This window comes from Procambarus clarkii, chromosome 81, assembly GCF_040958095.1.
Source record: "Procambarus clarkii isolate CNS0578487 chromosome 81, FALCON_Pclarkii_2.0, whole genome shotgun sequence".
NCBI lineage: Eukaryota > Metazoa > Arthropoda > Malacostraca > Decapoda > Cambaridae > Procambarus > Procambarus clarkii.
In genome coordinates, this window is record NC_091230.1 from 23,833,510 (window position 1) to 23,850,541 (window position 17,032).

A 17,032-nucleotide genomic window follows, 5' to 3' on the forward strand; every position below is an offset into this window, starting at 1 on the left:
ACGCGCTTCCACTACACATAAGGGGTTTAACTGGCCGACCCCTCGCATTATTCAAGAGAGAACTTGATAAACACTTCCAAAGGATACCTGATTAACCAGGCTGTGATTCATACGTCAGGTTGCGAACAGCCGCGTCCAACAGCCAAGTTGAGCAGTCCAGCAATGAGGAGGCTTGGTCGAGGACCGGGCCGCGGGGACGCTAAGCCCCGGAATCATGACAAGGTAACCACAAGGTAAGGTAGCCAACATTCTACTTATTGACACGCCTAACACTGAAGAAGTGATTTATATGATTTATCTCTCTCTATCTATTACTAATGTTCTACCGTTTCTTGATTTAAACGTTATTTTAGTCTATTTTTCCATTCCACTTAGAAACTTTTATATATTGTTATCGTGTCGCTTTAAATTCCACCTCTTTATCAGTGTTGCAAGGTCAATTTGCTTCAATCTTTCCTCATTACTCAGGCACCTCAACTCAGGAACGAGACTTGTTGCATATTTTGTAATATTTTCTTGTTCTGTTTTGTTTTATGATTTTTCATGTGGGGAAAAGGGTGTTCCATGCCGGGGCTGCATACTCAAGAGTGAGAGTAGCAATGGTGTTACACGGGGACACGGAAGGCCCCTTCTTATCTTGAGATGATTTCGGGGCTTTAGTGTCCCCGCGGCTCGGTCCTCGACCAGGCCTCCACCCCCAGGAAACAGCCCGTGACAGCTGACTAACACCCAGGTACCTATTTTACTAGGTAACAGGGGCATAGGGTGAAAGAAACTCTGCCTATTGTTTCTCGCCGGGGCCCGGGATCGAACCCGGGACCACAGGATCACAAGTCCAGCGTGCTGTCCGTTCGGCCGACCGGCTCTCTTTGTCCAAGTTCCTCAATGCTAAACAGACATTGGCCAGTTTGGCGAATGCCGCCGGCGCTATTCTGCTAATGTGGCATCTGGTATTAGATTTGGTTTTGTCTACTTCCACATCTTGTGATACAGAAATCTGCCATGCTGTATGGGTCACATCCTTCTTTTTACCCTTATAACTCTCCAAGTTTCATGTGTATTGTATAAAAGCCTCATCTCTTCTGATTCTTCTTAGATTTTTTTTAACACGGAAACAGGATGGGTTATAATATCAATCCCTTGCGGTACTACACTCGTTTCCTCTTTTTCATTCTTTTGTTTCTTATCTCAGGGATTACCCTTTGATTCCCTCCTGAGAGGTACTATCTTACTAACTTTAGCAATCTTCCAGGTACACCAGGCTACTTCTCTAGCTTGTGTTGGGGTCCCTTGTGAAGGACAGTATCAAATGCTTTCTGACAATCGAGCAATATGCAGTCCACCAATTCCTTTCTCTTGTTTGACTATCATAATTTTATTTTAGAATTTTAGCAACTCTGAAAGCAAAATTTCCTTCAATAAATCCGTGATGGCGGTTTGAAGACAAAATTTGTGATTTTCTAAGCATTTCTTGTGTGTTTATGTGCGTGAAGTCATAAGTCAAAGTTGAAATGCGTATGCGTACAAACTCTTCAAACACACACACAGGGCGGGAGAGGTTAGGTGAGAGGCAGGACCAAAGAGCCAGAGCCCAACCCCCGCAAACACAACTAGGTAAGTACACACACACACACACACACACACACACACACACACACACACACACACACACACACACACACACACACACATGATCACCACATTCAAGATTCTGAAGGGGATTGATAGGGTAGATAAAGACAGTCTATTTAACACAAGGGGAACACGCACAAGGGGACACAGGTGGAAACTGAGTGCCCAAATGAGCCACAGAGATATTAGAAAGAACTTTTTTAGTGTCAGAGTGGTTGACAAATGGAATGCATTAGGAAGTGATGTGGTGGAGGCTGACTCCATACACAGTTTCAAGTGTAGATATGACAGAGCCCGATAGGCTCATGAATCTGTACACCTGTTGATTGACGGTTGAGAGGCGGGACCAAAGAGCCAGAGCTCAACCCCCGCAAACACAACTAGGTGAGTACAACTAGGTGAGTACACAAGAAAAAGAGCCCTCCCGGCTGGCGCCATACCGTCCGTCACACCACTAGGCTGCAAGACGCACAACGTGACTTGATAATCACTGCCTTCCGGTTACCCAATGTACACCTCATTTACACACAAAAAGAGATGGTCCATTCTCCTCTTTTTAAGTCAGTGATTATGCCTGTATATACTTGCAAGCCACCATCACTACTGGCCTCTGAGGGTCACTATCTCTAGTGGCCTCTATTGGCCACCGTTTCTATATGCCTCTGAGGGCCACTGTCTCTAGTGGCCACTTAGGGCCACCATCTCCAGTGGCGTCCAAGAAACAATATCTCTAGTGGCCTATTAAGGCCACCATTACCATTGCTAGTGGAAACTGGGATGGCAATGTTGCCAACTAGGAGCCTTTGAAGGTCACTATCTTTAGTGGCCTTTGTTGTCCACCATCTCTAATGACCTTTGTCTCTTATGGCCTCTGTTGGTCGCCCTCTTCAGCAGCCTTTGTTGGTTACCTTCTTTAGCGGCCTCTGTTGTTCACCATCTCTTAATTTGTGGTCTCTGAAGACTGCAATCTTTAGTGGTCCTTGAGGGCCACCATCTTTTTTTTGGTTCGGAGGGCCACCTTTTTCAATGACCTCCGAGTTCCGCCATCTTAAGATCCATGATTGTGATACTAGAACGAGAACTAGTGATACTAGATACTAGAACGAGACCTCTTGGGTTAGTCAGCGGCGTGGCTATCGTCTCTATACATAATATCTATGTATGCAACAGTTGATATGTAGTACAAGGTATAATATCTTCTCACCATTATCGTGGAGAAAAACACCTCTACAAACTCCATTATTATTGTGTTACAGGTCATCTCTACAAAAAACGTGAAGTTTGCTAACAGATTTAATGCTTATACAACAGACAAGCCACTGTGTCAACTAAGAAACTAGGTGGAAACTAGGAAACTAGCGTTTCTGCCCGAAACGCTTTGCGTAATAGTGGCTTTAGGCATTGTATGTACTAGCTCTATCTATAAAGCCAACAAACTTTGTAAATCTCTTTATGTATGTACCTTACCTAAATAAAGATTATTATTATTATTATTATTATAGAAAAGAGCAAGCCTAGTGGGACTGAATGACTACATGAGTTGTGCCTAAAATATTTCATTTTCTTTGTTACTACGTCCAACAGCAGTGAATCTTTGCTAGGTGAGACTTAGGTAGTTCAGGTGCAAACTGCGGAATGTTTCATAATAATAATTAATCATTGTGTTGGGAGACAGACAGTAATGTATATATATATATATATACATTTCGGCTTATATAGAGGACTCATGCAAAGTCCATTTACTGACCTGCCACCCCCCAGGATGCAACCCCCAAGAGCAAGCTGACTAACTCGTGGTAATCTATGATGATAATAATAATAATAATAATAATAATAATAATAATAATAATAATAATAATAATAATAATAATAATAATAAAAATAATAAAAATAATAATAATAATAATAATAATAAGAAGAAGAATTTTCTATCTTGTCTCCTTTCGCTTTTCTTTTCAAAAGAGTTGTTAGGACGAGCTTTCTCAAAATTTTCCTCCTGTTACATTCATTCGTAACTCGAAAGTCTTGTTAAAAAACTATGTACACTTTCGCATTTTCGTACATGGTTTTTGAGGTGGCGCTGCATGCTCCCGACTGGTCTCACGACGGTGGGAGGGAATTATCAGGGGAAAGCGCCGAGCCATTACGACTATATTGCACTTGGAAGAGGTCAGGATAAGGATTTGGGATGGGACGGGGGCAGGAATGGTGCCCAACCACTTGGATGACAACGGGGAAGTGGAGTGTAGCTCTTTATGCACTCTGTGTGTGTGTGTGTACTCACCTAGTTGTGCTTGCGGGGGTTGAGCTCTGGCTCTTTGGTCCCGCCTCTCAACTGTCAATCAACTGGTGTACAGATTCCTGAGCCTACTGGGCTCTATCATATCTACACTTGAAACTGTGTATGGAGTCAGCCTCCACCACATCACTTCCTAGTGCATTCCATTTACTAACTACTCTGACGCTGAAAAAAGTTCTTTCTAATGTCTCTGTGGCTCATTTGGGTACTCAGCTTCCACCTTTGTGTCCCCCCCTTGTTCGCGTACTATTATTACCACCCGTGTTAAACAATTTATCCTTCTCTGCCCTGTCAATTCCTCTGAGAATTTTGAAGGTAGTGATCACGTCTCCCCTTACTCTTCTGTCTTCCAGTGTCGTGAGATGCATTTCACGCAGCCTTTCCTCGTAACTCATGTCTCTTAGTTCTGGGGCTAGCCTAGTGGCATACCTCTTAACTTTTTCCAGTTTCCCCTTGTGCTTGACAAGGTACGGGCTCCATGCTGGGGCCGCATACTCCAGGACTGGCCTTACATACGTGGTGTACAAGGTTCTGAAAAATTCCTTACACAGGTTCCTGAAGGCTGTTCTGATGTTAGCCAGCCTTGCATACGATGTTATTCTTTTGATGTGGGCTTCAGGAGACAGGGTTGGTGTGATATCAACTCTTAGATCTTTCTCTCTGTCCGTTTCATAAAGGACTTCATCTCCCATTTTGTATCCAGTGTCTGGCCTTCTATTTCCTCCACCTAGTTTCATTACCTTACATTTACTTGGGTTGAACTTTGGTAGCCATTTGTTGGACCATTCCTTCAGCTTGTCTAGTGTGTGTGTGAGTGTGTGTGTGAGAGAGAGGGCGTGTACGTGTGTGCCAGAGGAAGAAGTAGCCTCCAGTACAAAAATCGATGTCTGGTGTCCGCCAGCCTTGCTTACCCGCCAACCAATCCCACTATCCTGCCTCGATCTCGTTTTGTGTGTGTGTGTGTGTGTGTGTGTGTGTGTGTGTGTGTGTGTGTGTGTGTGTGTGTGTGTGTGTGTGTGTGTGTGTGTGTGTGTGTGTGTGTAGTAGTAAGTAGTAGTAGTAGTAGCCTACATGTGCTTGCAGAGTTAAACTTCAGCTCCAAAGCCCCGTGTGAGGAAGTATGAGCACAATTCTTTTATAATCTCCCTTCTCGTTCATCTCCTCCTTCGCTCCCTGTAGCGAACTCGTCCGCTTCCATTCCCTTATACACTACCCAGGACCACTTATGTCTTCTGTTTCCTTCCCCTCCTCGATCTTTAAAGTAGCGATACCGAACCATTTTCTTAAATTATCACGGCAAATACCACCTTCACTATATTCACACACTTCCACAATTAATTAGCGCAGCACAATTCCCACTTTGCGGCACATTCACGGCGCGTCTTCCAGTCCAGCGACATTCATTTGTTTATGATGTAAACATACACACTATGCTCTTATGGGGTCGACAGCTGAAGATCTAACACTGTGTCAGATCAGATCCTCTTTTAGGATGCTGCTAAAGAGGATTAGATCCTCTTTTAGGATGCTGCTAAAAGAGGATTAGATCCTCTTTTAGGATCTGCTAAAAGAGGATTAGATCCTCTTTTAGGATGCTGCTAAAGAGGATTAGATCCTCTTTTAGGATCTGCTAAAAGAGGATTAGATCCTCTTTTAGGATCTGCTAAAAGAGGATTAGATCCTCTTTTAGGATCTGCTAAAGAGGGTTAGATCCTCTTTTAGGATGCTGCTAAAGAGGATTAGATCCTCTTTTAGGATCTGCTAAAAGAGGATTAGATCCTCTTTTAGGATCTGCTAAAAGTGGATTAGATTCTCTTTTTGGATCTGCTAAAAGAGGATTAGATCCTCTCTTAGGATCTGCTAAAAGAGGATTAGATCCTCTCTTAGGATCTGCTAAAAGAGGATTAGATCCTCTTTTAGGATCTGCTAAAGAGGATTAGATCCTCTTTTAGGATGCTGTTGTTTTTAAGCTGGTATTGGAATCTGTTAAGTGTCGGTTCTTCCCTAATGCGCTTTGTGCACGGTTTGTTACTGTTTAATAATGGTTTAATAACTCATTTGGGACAGGCTGCCAGTGTATATATGCATGGTAGACTTATATCGTGAGTAGAGAACTACTTAAAGTTCCCCTTGAAAAGTGAGTTTGCTGGGCAGTGCCACTCATCCCGTGGGTGAACTCACCGCCACTCATCCCGTGAGTGAACTCACCGCCACTCATCCCGTGAGTGAACTCACCGCCACTCATCCCGTGAGTGAACTCACCGCCACTCATCCCGTGAGTGAACTCACCGCCACTCATCCCGTGAGTGAACACACCGTCACTCATCCCGTGAGTGAACACACCGCCAGAGCAGCATGTACCTCATACACAAGGCAGAAAACCTGCTGGGTTGTTCATCCTGTCACTTGTACCCAGTCGTGTCTTAGACAGTCTCGGGCCCAGAGACTTAGCCAGCATCTCCCGGGTCGCAGAGTGTCTTACTGTACTGTATAGCTGTCGTCTGCCTCCACAATCTTCACCAGTACTCGCATCACAGACAAAATCTTGCCATTAATCATTCCTTCCGTCGACCATCTTCCTTTTGTTCATAATGATTGATGTTGCTGGCTGCAACAGAGGCCCCAAGGACGGTGTTGATGGGGGCCCCAAGGACGGTGTTGACGGGGTCCCCAAGGACGGTGTTGATGGGGGCCCCAAGGACGGTGTTGATGGGGGCCCCAAGGACGGTGTTGATGGGGGCCCCAAGGACGGTGTTGACGGGGTCCCCAAGGACGGTGTTGATGGGGGCCCCAAGGACGGTGTTGATGGGGGCCCCAAGGACGGTGTTGACGGGGCCCCAAGGACGGTGTTGATGGGGGCCCCAAGGACGGTGTTGATGGGGGCCCCAAGGACGGTGTTGATGGGGGCCCCAAGGACGGTGTTGACGGGGCCCCAAGGACGGTGTTGATGGGGGCCCCAAGGACGGTGTTGACGGGTCCCCCAAGGACGGTGTCACGTATGGGCCGGAGGGCCCGACTGGACCCGCCAGCAGGAAGCGCCAGCAAGGACGACGCTCCTATAAATAACTGACCAGACCTACGTGAAATACGGTGCAGGAGAGAGGGAGAGGAGGGAGGGAGGGGGTACGAAGGGACGAGATGTACGAATTCTCGCCAAGACCATGAACCTATATGTTCAATCTTCTGTACAGGTTACATTCGAAAGGCGATGAGTATAGAGATGAATAGGAGTAGAGAGGAAGAGTAAGGTGGGAGTGTGGTGGGGGAAGGGAAGAGTACCCTAATGACGAACCCTCCCCCCTCCCAATTCATCGTTATTGGGTACGAAAGTTGGGTTACGTAATGCTGGGAATTTGCGTGAGGGTGGGAGGGGGTGGGTGGGGGTGGTGTGAGGGGGTGGGGGTGGAGCAGAGGTGGCAACAGCCACTCCTCGCTCTCTGGGCTGCTCATGCACGCACAAAATGCAGCAGTTGCTATGCACTGGCCACGATGGAAGCCAGTACTCTCAAATACCGTATCGATCCCCCCCCCCCACGGCGAGACCTTCCATCCTCACCTCCATTCACCCAACATCTACCCCTCCTCCTCCTCCTCCTCCTCCTTTACCCCTTTAGGTAATGGGGTGGGGGGGGGGGGGTTCTCGATGTGAGAGTACTTACCTAACCAACCCGTTCTCGCAAGTACCTCCAAGGAAGTGCGTGAGGGCGTGCTCACCTAATTGTGCTTATGAGGGAAGGGGGTGGGGGGGGGTATTGAGCTTCGGCTATTTTATCTCTCCTTTAAACTGTCAAAAGTATATATAATATCTATGACTCACTGGGTACTTAATTTCCACCGGTGACTCCCTTTGTTAGAGTACCATCAGTACTAAACTAGTTTTCCTCCTAAGTCCTCCAAGTTAGAGTTCCATCTGTCCTGTCTGTTCTTCGTCAATTCCCCTGAGAAATTTGTAAGTGGTAATCATGTCTCCCCTAACCCTTTTGATGTGTAATGCCTAACCCTTTGCTTGTAGCTCATACCTCTTAGTACTAGCACTAGTCTGGCGGCATACCTCTAAACTTTCTCCAGTTTCGTCTTGCCTTTGATTAGGATTTTACGCTGGAGAAGAATATCCCAGGATTGGTCTGAGATGTACGAGGTCCATAATAATTCCTTACACAGATTTCTTAAGGAATTTATTATATTGGCCAACATAGCAGATGCCGCTGATGATATTCGATTAATGTGGGCTTCAGAGTACAGTCTGGGTATGTCATCAACCTCCTACATCTTCCTCTCTACCAGATCCGTTTAAGGATTTCATCTCCCAGTTCGTCCCACGAGTCTGGCCTTCTGCTCTACCTAGTTTCATTAGTGTATTGGTTTAAGTTCAACTCAAGAAGAGTCATTTTGTCTGTTCATCTTCCAGTCTCTTGCCATTTTCTTTCTTAAACCTCTGGGGAGCCGGTGGCTGAGCGGACAGAACACTGGACGTGTGATCCTGTGGTCCCGGGTTCAATCTCGGGGGAGCCGGTCGGCCGAGCGGACAGCACGCGGGACTTGTGATCCTGTGGTCCTGGGTTCGATCCCAGGCGCCGGCGAGAAACAATGGGCAGAGTTTCTTTCACCCTACGCCCCTGTTACCTAGCAGTAAAATAGGTACCTGGGTGTTAGTCAGCTGTCACGGGCTGCTTCCTGGGGGTGGAAGCCTGGTCGAGGACCGGGCCGCGGGGACACTAAAAGCCCCGAAATCATCTCAAGATAATCTCAAGATAACCTGACGTCGAGAAACAATTTGCAGAGTTTCTTTCACTCTGATGTCCCCTGTTACCTAGCAGTAAATAGGTACCTGGGAGTTAGTCAGCTGTCACGGGCTGCTTCCTGGGGGCGGAGGCCTGGTCGAGGACCGGGCCGCGGGGACACTTAGCCCCGAAATCATCTCAAGATAACCTCAAGATAACCTCCATATATATTTTTGGCATAATCAGCAAAAATGGTCAGGAGTGAGTCTATGTGGGACTCCTCTGGCGACAGCTTACCTCTCACATTGTTGTTATGATGATTGATTGATGAAGATTATTCCACCCAAGAGGTGGCACGGGCATGAATAGCCCCGTAACGTTATGATGCTTTAGGTGCGCCCTTATATCCTGGAGCACCTTCCCTGACGGTCACGGGAGACATCTCCCGTCACGCAGGGTGCAGTCGCACCTCCACAGATCTCCAGTATCATCTATTGATACTGGAAATGGTTCAAAAGGGCCACCACTTATGGGCTATTCATGCCCAAGCCACCTTTTGGGTGGCTTAATCTTCTCTCTCTCTCTCTCCCTGACGGTCCCAGCATCTTAGCCAACTCTTACGGGACACTGTGATAACGGTTGTCAGACAAACCCCAAAATATGCAGTCTGTCCAGCCTTCTCTATGTTGTCTCATATGTGTTACTCAGAGGTATAATTCCATTATACTCGAGAGGGAAGATTTACCCTCAATAAACCCGTGTTGGAGGGACGACACAACGTCCCTGCTCTCCAGGGGCCAGATTCACGAAGCAGTTACTCAAGTACTTACGAACGTGTACATCTTTCCTCCATCTTTGACAGCTTTGGTTACATTTATTAAACAGTTTACAAGCATGAAAACTTGCCAATCAACTGTTGTTATTGTTATAAACAGCCTCCTGGTGCTTCGGAGATCATTAACTGTTTAATAATTGTAAACAAAGCCGAAAAAGTTTGAGAAAAGATGGACAGGTTCGTAAGTGCTTGCGTAACTACTTCGTGTATCTGGCCCCTGGTATGCTGCTTGCCTCTTTCTCGCCATCTTCTCCATCACCTTGTATGGTAAGCAAAGATGGGGACACTGGCCTCTAGTTCAGTGCCTCCTGAATTAGAGGCTCAGGTCGCTTCTTGTGTATCTTTATTATTTGTATTTATTCTCCCCCACGGGAGAGCTCAAGGAGACATGATCACTACCTACAAAATTATCTGAGGAATTGACTGGGTAGATAAAGATAAACTGTTTTACATGGGTCGTACGCGAGCAAGGGGACACAGGTGGAAACGTAGTACCCAGATGAGCCACAGGGACGTTAGAAAGAACTTTTTCAGTGTCAGAGTAGTTAACAGATGGAATGCATTAGGCAGTGATGTGGTGGAGGCTGACTCCATACACAGTTTCAAATGTAGATATGATAGAGCCCAGTAGGCTCAGGAATCTGTACACCTCAGGAATCAGGGAGCCGGTCGGCCGAGCGGACAGCACGCTGGACTTGTAATCCTGTGGTCCCGGGGTCGATCCCGGGCGCCGGCAAGAAACAATGGGCAGAGTTTCTTTCACCCTATGCCCCTGTTACCTAGCAGTAAAATAGGTACCTGGGTGTTAGTCAGCTGTCATGGGCTGCTTCCTGGGGGTGGAGGCCTGGTCGAAGACCGGGCCGCGGGGACACTAAAGCCCCGAAATCATCTCAAGATAACCAGTTGATTGACGGTTGAGAGGCGGGACCAAAGAGCCAGAGTTCAACCCCCGCAAGCACAACTAGGTGAGTACAAACAAAGAAGTTTGTGTGTGTGTGTCCACTCGGCCTCACCGCTGAGTGGACAGCTATCGGGGGTCGTAGTCCTAAGGGCCCGGGTTCGATTCCCGGCAGAGGCAGAAACAAATGGGTCTATTCACCTAGCAGTAAATAGGTACATGAGAGTTAGATAGCTGCTACGGGCTGCTTCCTGGGGGAGGTACTCACCTAGTTGTGCTTGCGGGGGTTGAACTCTGGCTCTTTGGTCCCGCCTCTCAACCGTCAATCAACTGGTGTACAGATTCCTGAGCCAATTGGGCTCTATCATATCTACATTTGAAACTGTGTATGGAGTCAGCCTCCACCACATCACTGCCTAATGCATTCCATCTGCTAACTACTCTGACACTGAAAAAGTTCTTTCTAACGTCCCTGTGGCTCATTTGGGTACTCAGTTTCCACCTGTGTCCCCTTGTTCGCGTACCACCAGTGTTGAATAGTTTATCCTTGTCTACCCTGTCAATTCCCACGTGGATTTTGTAAGTAGTGATCATGTCTCCCCTTACTCTTCTGTCTTCCAGTGTGTGTGTGTGTGTGTGTGTGTGTGTGTGTGTGTGTGTGTGTGTGTGTGTGTGTGTGTGTGTGTGTGAAGCTCAATTGCAATCGAGGTGTGAGAGAGAGAGAGATGAAGCCTGAGGCACCCGTCACAGGGAGTGCCATCAACTAGGGCGGTGGAGGGCCAAGGAAGAATTGGGCTGTTACAGGCAGAACAAGCAAGTGATTATGGATGACCTCCCCCCCCTTCTTCCCCCCCCTCACTCGTGGTTGGGGGGTCACAATAAAGAATCAGGACCCCCTCCCCCATCACTCCCCCAACTTCTGGCACCATCACCCCCCCCTTACTAGACCTCTGGCACTGCCACCACTCCCCCCTCCTCCTCCTCCTTCCCCTCCCTCCCTACTGTGCTTTTCCACCATCCACGTCCTGGCAACACAACACACACACACCATCGACCCCTCCTTCAACGACCCCTTCCCCCCCTCCAGTGGCACTACCCCCTCCCCCCTCCAGTGGCCCTACCCCACCCCCCCTCCAGTGGCACTACCCCCACCCCCCCCTCCAGTGGCCCTACCCCACCCCCCTCCAGTGGCTCTACCCCCACCCCCCCTCCAGTGGCCCTACTCCACCCCCCCCTCCAGTGGCACTACCCCCACCCCCCGTCCTCAGCGATCCCCACCCTCTCTCTCCAAGCTCTACAACACCCACTTCCCGAATCCCGACAACCCAATCCCGACAACCCAATCCCCTCTCCATCCTTGAGGACCCCAACCAACCTATCCAATCACCAGTCTACCCCCAATCACCACTAACCCTCCCCCACCCCGGGTTCCTATTGGACTCTTCTAACCCCTATGTTATCCCGCCACTCGACAACCCCGCTACTGACACCTTTGCTAAGGTGCAAGAGGTCATTTTGCATTACAAAGCCAATGAATGGCAGCATAATTCCGGTGGAGGGAGAGGTCGATACCTTCATGACGTCAATGGTAGGGCAACTAATGACACACACACACACACACACACACACACACACACACACACACACACACACACACACACACACACACACACACACACACACACACACACACACACACACACATTAGGAAGTGATGTGGTGGAGGCTGACTCCATACACAGTTTCAAGTGTAGATATGATAGAGCCCAGTAGGCTCAGGAATCTGTACACCAGTTGATTGACGGTTGAGAGGCGGGACCAAAGAGCCAGAGCTCAACCCCCGCAAGCACAACTAGGTGAGTACACACACACACACACACACACACACACACACACACACACACACACACACACACACACACACACACACACAAGGGGGATACGGATAGCTAGATGGACAGCGCTCTGAACTCGTAATCCTAGGGTTCGGGTTCGATCCCCGGTGATGGCAAAAAACAAAATGGGCAGAGTTTCTTTCACCCTCATGCCCCCTGTTACCTAGCAGTACATAGGTACCTGGGAGTTCGACAGATGTTACGGGCTGCTTCCTGGGGCATGTGTATGTGTGTATGGAAAGAAAAAAAACGGTTGAGAGGCGGGTCCAAAGAGCCAGAGCTCAACCCCCGCGCAAGCACAACTAGGCGAGTACAGAAAATGAGGTAGATGAAGATTGGTTTAGGAAGGGACGCGGCTGGTGACGTGGCTATGACGAATTCGTGACGTATGTTCTGGCACCGGTGACGTCACATGGCGGGGCCCGCCAGCCTTAGCGAGTGGTTAAACAACGGACAGTTTAACAAGCGCCTTTTGTGAGGGGTCAACAGTCTCCTCACACGCCACTCACAACGGCACATGCCTCATTGGGTTCCTGCAGCCACTCATTTCCCACCAAACTGCATCATATCCAGTACTGCAGAGACAGGCGGGCGGAGGCTATGAGACGGAGCAGTGAGTGGGGGAGGGATGGGGCGTGTGTTGGGAGCAGGAGGAGCAGGTGGTGGGAGAAGGGGGGTGGGAGAATGGGGTGGGAGAAAGGGGGTGGGAGAAGCATGTGTGGGGTGGGGTTGAGGGGGGAACGAATAGGGAAACTAGGTCGAGCGGGACCTGTGCCTGCCTCAGTACCTTGTCGCTTTGTCTCCCAGGGTTTGCTGAATCCCACGTACTCTCTCTCTCTCTCCCAGGTACTGACGCTCCCACACATGCTCCCAGGCACACGGGAATACTCACCTGTACCAGGAGACAAGTGACCGAGTTTGTCAACATTCACCTCACTCGTCACCACCTTCTCTGTCAACGGTAACTATGTCACATGGTGACATGGTCACATTATGTGACATTGTGACATGGTGACACGTTATGGTAATGTCTAGCGGCAAGGAAACACTAGTTTCAAGACAGCCATACTTGCTGTAGGTTGATTTACGCATTTGGTCCCAAGGTCTTCTTAAACTGTCTTACGATTCAGTCAAGGAAGAGGATGGGGTCAATAGCGTGGTTGAAACAAGAGGTGTGATATCCTCTTTTATGGATATGGATATACCCATAAAGAGGATAACGAGGTGGTCCGTCCGTTCTGCGATAACAAGTCGGGCTTTTTACATTTCACTGCAAGAGTTGGGCAGTTTAGTGGTTTAGTTTCGAGTGATGAATTGGGGAAATAGTACTTAGCGGACGATGAGTTACAATGACGTAGTTGAAGATATAATGACCAAACTAGGTTATTTCTTTGGTTATTTACTATTGTAGGTTCTTATTGTAGGTTATTTCTTTGATGTTTGTGCTATATTTGTCCTCTATTTTATTTCCACAGTTGTTTGGCCATGAAGTCTCTGACGGATGATATCTGACGGAGGCACTGTTGTGTACAGTGCCTCCCAGCGCGCCTCCGAGGCCTCAGTCACAGTCACCAAGAGAGGTGGACACGATGATTCAGTTACCTTATAGAGGTGGGCGGGCAGGTTGGCCTACGTGGGTGCGTAGCCTGTGAGGCGGTGAGTGGCTTTTGAAGGGCGGTGGGTAGTGGGTGGCCAAGTTGACATATATGGGCGGTGGGAGGACTAGGGATACTGTGAGTGGGCGGTGGTGGGTGGGTGGGTGGGTCTACCAGCGGTGTGCTGGGGCAGTTGCTGGGCAGGTTGGTTCAGTGTATTCCAGTGTGAGGACCCTTCCATGCACTCTCTTCTTCCTTTCGTTTTGGACTGGTCGTCAGGGTGTCTTGCAGGGTCGGAGTTCGATGCCCGATGGTTCCACGTGGTGGGGGCATCGCTCTCTCCCTCCGCCCTCTATGTGTTTTATAGTCGTAATGACTTAATCACCACCTCTCTCTTTATTATTGCTTTATCTGACGTATATCTTCCTTTCCAATTTGCTCTTATCTTTCTGCTTCCTCCTCTGTTCCCATTCTTCCCCCCCCTCCTCCCCCTTCCTTCCCCCCTCCCCTCCCCTCCCATCACTACAAGTTGCACTCTTGCCCACCCCAATAAGGTAATGTTGTCACCGCTCTGGCTGGAAACATTTCCCTCCCCCAATCCCCCACCACCCCAACTCTCCCCCCAGCACATGACATCCACACCCCCACCCTCCCCACCCCAACCTTCCACCTCCCTCCCCCAGCCCAACAACTTCCACCTTCTCCCCCACCACCCCAACTCCCTCCACCCCCAACCAACCAACGTCCAAGGCCCCCACCACCACCCCACCACCCACCACAACCCACACTCACTCCTTCCCTCCATCTCTATACTCCCTCCCTCCCTACATTTCCTCCCTCACTCTCCCTCATCAAATATTCGTAGCAGATTGTGAGGGAGTATATGGAGAAGTCCTTCAGTATTTGTAATGGTAATTCAGGCACGACATAAGGAGTGGGGGGGTGGTGGTTTATGGAGAGGGGGGGTGGGTGGTAGTTGGGTGGTAGTGGAGGGGGGGGGGTGATAGTAATCGTGCTGGTTGTTGTGGTGATGCTGATGGGATGGTGGTGGTGAGGGTGGTGATGCTGGGATGGTGGTGGTGGTGAGGGTGGTGATGCTGGGATGGTGGTGGTGAGGGTGGTGATGCTGGGATGATAGTGGTGGTGAGGGTGGTGATGCTGGGATGGTGGTGGTGGTGGTGGTGAGGGTGGTGATGCTGGGATGATAGTGGTGGTGATGCTGGGATGATGGTGGTGGTGAGGGTGGTGATGCTGGGATGATAGTGGTGGTGATGCTGGGATGATGGTGGTGGTGAGGGTGGTGATGCTGGGATGATAGTGGTGGTGAGGGTGGTGATGCTGGGATGATGGTGGTGGTGAGGGTGGTGATGCTGGGATGATAGTGGTGGTGATGCTGGGATGATGGTGGTGGTGAGGGTGGTGATGCTGGGATGATGGTGGTGGTGAGGGTGGTGATGCTGGGATGATAGTGGTGGTGATGCTGGGATGATAGTGGTGGTGAGGGTGGTGATGCTGGGATGATAGTGGTGGTGATGCTGGGATGATGGTGGTGGTGGTGGTGAGAGTGGTGGCACTTACAAGTATCTACGGGGAAGTGAAGGGAAGTGATTTGGAAGGAGCTGGAGACTTCCACATCTCTTTTACAAGGCATTCCCCCTCCTTGAGCACCCGTACAGGGGACGAGTATTTGCCCCACACATCTTAAGACACCTCGGCGTTTCCAGCTTTAACTTAAGTCCCGTTGTTCAACTTTCTCTCAATATAAAGAGGCTGTCGTTGTCCAACTTGTCTCTTCCACTTAGTAACTTTGTATTATATCTGATTCTGGCGTACTCACTACTGGTCCTTCAGTGCCTTTCACGCCGCTAGAGTGGACAGAGTAGCATGTTCCCTGCACTCTTTCCTTGCTCTTGAGTGCGGTGAACTCACGCGAGTCTCAGCTGGCTCGGTGAGGCAGCTGCACATTTGCAATGCTCTGAGTTGCATCATCTGTGGCGTGGGTTCGATTCCCGCACGAGGCAGAAACAAATGGGCAAAGTTTCTTTCACCCTAAGTGCCCCTGTTACCTAGCAGTAAATAGGTACCTGGGAGTTAGTCAGCTGTCACGGGCTGCTTCCTGGGGGTGGAGGCCTGGTCGAGGACCTGGCCGCGGGGACACTAAAGCCCCGAAATCATCTCAAGATAACCATCTCGTTTATTATCTTGTAATTCCCTGTCGTGTTGAAGCTGTGATTGAGAGTCCTCCCACCTTCTTGGAGGTGAGTTGTGGTCTCTCTGTGGTCCACCCCCTACTTCCACCCCCCCCCTCCCTCTTCTCGGTCTAAACCCCTTCCTTTACCTTCCCTACGTGTTGTGGGGGTGGGGTGGCGTGTTGTCTGAGGTTGTGAAATGTTTCCACAACCCTGAAATAGGGTTGTGGGGGACAATATGGTGGTGGGGGGCTGGTAGAGTTGTGGAGGATGGTAGTGGGGGGAAAGGTCGTGGGTAAGCTGCTTGTGGGGGGGGGGGAAGATGGTTGTGGGGAATATAGTGTGGTGAGGTAGTGGGGTTTTAATTTTGGCCAGAAGGGCGAATTTATTTGTCTTTTTGAGGTTATCTTGAGATGATTTCGGGGCTTTAGTGTCCCCGCGGCCCGGTCCTCGACCAGGCCTCCACCCCCAGGAAGCAGCCCGTGACAGCTGACTAACACCCAGGTACCTATTTACTGCTAGGTAACAGGGGCATTCAGGGTGAAAGAAACTTTGCCCATTTGTTTCTGCCTCGTGCGGGAATCGAACCCGCGCCACAGAATTACGAGTCCTGCGCGCTATCTACCAGGCTACGAGGCCCCCTGTCAGCGTGAAAGTAAACACTCCGCCCTCAGCTGCACGTGCAACAGCCCTCAACAGGAAGACTGCCCCGCTGGGGTGTTCATCTTGTCACTTGCACCCAGACGCAGCTTAACTGGTTTAAGCGAACATCTCAAGAAACAAGGAGATCCCCCCACCTCTAAACCTTCCAACTTTCGTTATCTCGCGAGCTCACAGTCACGATTTGTCTATTTTTTTAAACGATATCTGTATTCTGAGAAATATAGTGTTTTCCCTGACTTAAAGAATCTGAGTGAGCCAGGTGGCTGGCCATCTTGTCCCGTGGGCCACGGCGACACCTTAGGGGT

The 17,032-nt window shown here is 49.3% G+C and overlaps 2 protein-coding genes across 4 annotated transcripts in view; one reads left to right on the forward strand and one right to left on the reverse strand.

Moving 5' to 3' along the window:
• The window catches only part of LOC138357999 (uncharacterized), a 381,281-nt gene that overhangs the window by 91,526 nt on the left and 272,723 nt on the right, over positions 1-17,032 (reverse strand). The window lies entirely within an intron of this gene.
• LOC138357997 (tubulin alpha-1 chain-like) overlaps positions 1-17,032 on the forward strand; it is a 44,773-nt gene that overhangs the window by 13,883 nt on the left and 13,858 nt on the right. The gene's annotated exons all lie outside the window — the stretch shown is intronic.